The sequence below is a fragment of the Ambystoma mexicanum genome, chromosome 1q, assembly GCF_040938575.1.
Source record: "Ambystoma mexicanum isolate Mex_15411 chromosome 1q, UKY_AmexF1_1, whole genome shotgun sequence".
In the NCBI taxonomy this organism is placed as follows: Eukaryota; Metazoa; Chordata; class Amphibia; order Caudata; family Ambystomatidae; genus Ambystoma; species Ambystoma mexicanum.
In genome coordinates this window covers 259,976,226-259,980,988 of record NC_090922.1, presented here as the reverse complement: position 1 = coordinate 259,980,988, position 4,763 = coordinate 259,976,226, and positions in this window count along the sequence as shown.

Sequence of the window (4,763 nt, the reverse complement as noted above, 5' to 3'; positions counted from 1 at the left end):
ACACTCTCCATCACACATCTATTCAGTCTCTCAACCACTCAGTTCGTTTCAGGACGATAGAGAGCTGCCCTCTTATACACCACTCCACACTTCTTCAAATATGTGGGGAAACATCCCCCGGTAAACTGAGTGCCATTGTCGGTGAGGACGCTTTCTGGAAGCCCCTCACTTACAAAAATCTCTTGCAACACCTTAACCATGCTTTCACTAGATATTTCTCTCACAATCCTGAAATCTGTCCATCTGGAGAAAAAAATCGACAACCAGAACTATGAATTTTCCCCGGCCATATCCTAGATCGACAGGTCCCAGTATATCCATAGAAATATCACTCCATATTTTGAATGGAACGCCTACATCAACCAAAGGCTGTTTTTTAGCTACACTCCCTTTTCCACTTCTGATGCAAAAATGACAATCACCCAAATGGTTCTCAACCTCTCTGTCGAATCCCGGCCACCAATAATCCGATCTCAGCACACCCTTTGTCTTTGTCACACCTAGGCAAACTCATGGAAAAGCTGGCCATCTCCCAGATTAATCTTCACACTAAATCTGTTGGTTGTCTCCATGACCAACAGTCTGGCTTCAGAGAAGCCAGAAGCACGGAAGCTGCTCTCCTGAACATCCATGAAGATCTGCCTTCTAACCTTGATTCTAATCTCCCCTCTGTCCTCATTTTACTCAATCTCTCTTCTGCCTTTGACACGATCAACCATGCCATCCTGCTCACCCATCTCTGTGTCATGACCACTGTTAAGGGCCATAAATTGTGCCACAAGCAAGCACCCACAATAGCCCTAAGGACCTTAAAACCTCTGCAAAAGGGCTCCTGGAGCCAGTCCTGGCACCTCTGGCTCCAGGTTTATATGCTGTAAGGAAGACACATAGCAGGTTTGTTTCAATTATAAACATGGGAACTTTAAATCCAACATGGAGGCCACCGCATAGCTCAGTTCTTAAGAACCAAGCCATGCGGTCTAGTGCTTTGGGTGTGGCTGGGCCTGGAACTACTTTGCCTGGAACTACTTTATCTGGGCTATTTAAACCACACCCAAACAGCAGAACATGCTTCGTGTTATTCTGCATCTAGTAGCGTGACGCTCACTGTGTTCAGCTCCTGGTCTTCAGCAGGTCCCTGCAGTCCTGCAAGAACAAGAACAAGATTACTCTGCCTTACCTGTGAGTACACAATCCAGCATTCAGCATCTCAACCATCCCTCGCTGAAAGACCGCAACCTGTGGAATAAAACAGAGAAGAAAAGCATCAACATCACTCACCTGTGAGTACTAGCTTGAGGAATTCCTGCAATCCGCTGTCGCAGCCTCCACTCGAACATCGCAACCTGAAATAACAAGAAAGGGAATAATATTAAAACGCGCTCGGTTTCAGAACATCGGATTTCATTATTCTTACCTGAATTCCGTCACGCTACGCTCCGCTTCCATCCAGAACACCACAGCAGCATCCTGCAAGGGAAAGATAGAAATATTCAGGTTTGCTTTCAACATTTAACAAACGCGCTGCGCTCTATGCATTACTTACCTTAACAGATTCCTGGGCCCAGGTTTCTTTGTTCTCTCGTCCACTCGTAGCACCATAGTGGCCTTTGAGGAGAAGAAGAGGAAAACACAGGTTAGCTTTAAATAGACAATAAAAGAATGCCGCGCTTTGCGCTTTCTCTTACCTAAAGCGTGCATCTCCACCCGGCACACCAGCACCAAAAGACTTTCACACCTGTAAAGAAGGAAATAAAGACATAATGAAACTTCTGCAAACCAACATAGAAGAGCATAAAAAGACTGATAAAGCATCAAAACTACTTGTCTACAGCAATCGTGGGGGTCACAGCAGGCCTGGACCCGAAGGAAGGCGCACTGCACCAGTGAAGCAACTCGGTCGGAGCGCCAGCAACCGCTGAGCGCCCCTGCACAAGAAACGCAGCACGGATAGCTCACCATACCAGAAAATAAGATGCGAAAGACTTGGTGGGAGGGGGATCGGTTTGAGGGAGGTGGGAGATTCACCCACTAAAGACAGATTAATTATTTCCACGTTGGGCAACTACTTATCCAGGGTTCCAGACCTCAGAGCTTTCCAGACGCCCCCCCGGGATATCAGGTGAGTGTAACACTCTGTGCCACCTCTTCTCCCTCTCTCACCTCTGACTGTCTGTCTGCTATCCAGGAGTGGTGTGCTGCCAATGATCTCTGCCTTAATGCCAGTAAGACGGAGACCTCCTCATTGGCACACCTGCACCCTCCTTTCCTGTTACTCTCTGGCTGGCCTCCCTTGGCCCCCTTCCTGCTCCCACGTGTGAGGCTAAGAACCTTGGGGTCATCTTCACCTCCACACTCTCCTTTTCTCCTCACATCTCTGACGTCTCTAAGAAGACAAACTACCAACTGCACCTCCTCAGAGGTATTCTTCCTTTCTTCAGCTTCCCCAAAAAGCTCCCTGTCTCTAGAGCTATGGTTCTCTCTCAGCTGAACTACTGCAACAGCATCTTTCTAAATCTGCCTGCTTCTACTCTCCACCCTCTGAAACTCATCTAGAACAGGACTGCGAGAATTGTCCTTGGCCTCAAGCCCAGGGATCGTATCTCTCCAGCACTGAAATCTCTTCATTGGCTCCCAGTGGCTGCAAGGATCAAGTTCAGGACACTGTGCATTGTCCACAAGGCCTTCTGAGGCCTTGGTCCTCCATACTTCCAACTCTCTCTTTGGAAATACCTTCCTACTCAAGCTCTTCTCTCCTTCACCTCCAACTCCCTCAGGGTCAGTCGCTTCTCCAAGTAACGAATTGGTGGTAGATCTCTTTCTTTGGCTGGGGCCTCCTTCCCAAACAGCCTCCCTGCCTCTCTGAAACTTGAGGAGAACCATCTCCGGTTCCGTAAGCACCTCAATACCTTCCTCTTTGCTTCTGCCTTCTCTCTTAATCTCCCCTTCTGATCTCCTGACTGATAATGCACTGGTCACCTGGCTACCCTCTGAATTCAGGCCCAGGTCCCTACCCACACAGTTGCATACCCGCACTGCCTCATGGCAACCCTTGCACTTGGGTCTGTATCTGCAACCCTACAGTCCCCTTACCTGCACTTATTGGACACCCGCTGTGGTCACTTACCCTTGCACTTGCCACCTGCTGGCTGCACGTATTATTGTTTGATTCCTTGTACAGCACTGCCGCCCTCCACCTTCCCTGGTGCTTTTCCGCTCCCCCTTCTCTGCACTTGCGCGATCACTTAGCCTAGTAAGATCATTGTCTCTGTCCTCCCTCTGTCTCCCTCCCTTGCCTTGTCGTGCCTTGAAACACTAATGTTTAGGCATGTTATGAATGCCATATCATATAATTTCATATATCATATCAATACCTGAAGGCAGGCGTTATTCCAGAAGGCCTGCAAGTCCGGAAAATTCCAAAGGTGTTCATAGACAACGCTAAATTTAAGGGAAACTTTAGCAGAGTCGGGAACAAATGGTCCAGAGACTGTGTGATATTGATCACTGAGACTGCTGAGGAAGAGGCCAAGACACAAAAAGAGGAAACACATATGCTAGAAACAAAATTAAACAGGAAGACATAATACAAGACATAAAGGGTAAACTAGAAAAAATGTCCAGAGAGACCACAGAGTGTAAACCGTGTACATTAGACAAAAAAAAATTTAAATTGAAGAAAGACATAGAGAGCTAAAAGGAAGAAAAAACATAAACATACTTGGTTGACACATATTATAAGAAGCAAAACAAGGCGGCATATATGAGAAATAGAGCGAACAACATGAGTAACCAATCGAGACGTTTTGTCACATTCTCCAACACCTCCAATAGCACAACTGGGAATGACTCAGATTCTATTAATGCAGGTAGTTCCAACACACCGGCAGGATCCGCAGCACCACAACCCCAATTTTTTCGGGGACAGGGGAAACGCTGCAGGAACACACAACAGGTCCGACCAAGAATTCGTGCACACCAATGGTTTTAGGCCAACATCAGGGATAGTAATACCTATTTTTAACCTGGCGGAACATGTACTATCTAGTGTCGAAATTGAGGTTTTAAGCAAAGGGTTAAGTTTTGTACCCACCATGGAAGCAAACATTTTCAAACTGAACTAGAATTGCAGAAGATTTTCAGACTGATTCGGCTTAAATACTTCTTCAGAGAACCATAGATTGAAAGCCCCAAAGAAAAAAGCATAACAGGCTTAAAACCTCCTTCAACCTTTTTTCCTGCATCGAACATGGTAAGCCCAGTGATCATAGCGTTTGAGGATAAGGTCCTAAATGAAACCAAAGTCCTTTTGCAGTCCAAAAATAACCACTGGCCCAACTTGAACAAGCAAGAAAGAGAGGCCCTAAAAACATTGCCAAACAACCTTACCTTTACCATCAAACCAGCTAATAAGGGAGGTGGAATCGTTCTTTGGTCGAATGAGGCATACAGACAGGAGGCCCATAAACATTTTCATATCCCAGATTTCTATAAAAAAATTAGACGCAGATCCTACCAAAAGTCTGCAGGAGGAAATCACTACTCTAATGAACCAAGCATTCCTTGAAGGATGGATTGATCCTAATGAACAAACTTTTCTGACGAGATCTAACCCCACCATTCCGGCCTTTTACATTCTACCGAAAATTCCTAAAAATAAAACCTCACCTCCGGTATACCCATTTTCTCATCTATAGCTTCATTTTTACAACCCTTATCCATGTACTCTGATGAGGCATTCGAATGAGGCATACAGACAGGAG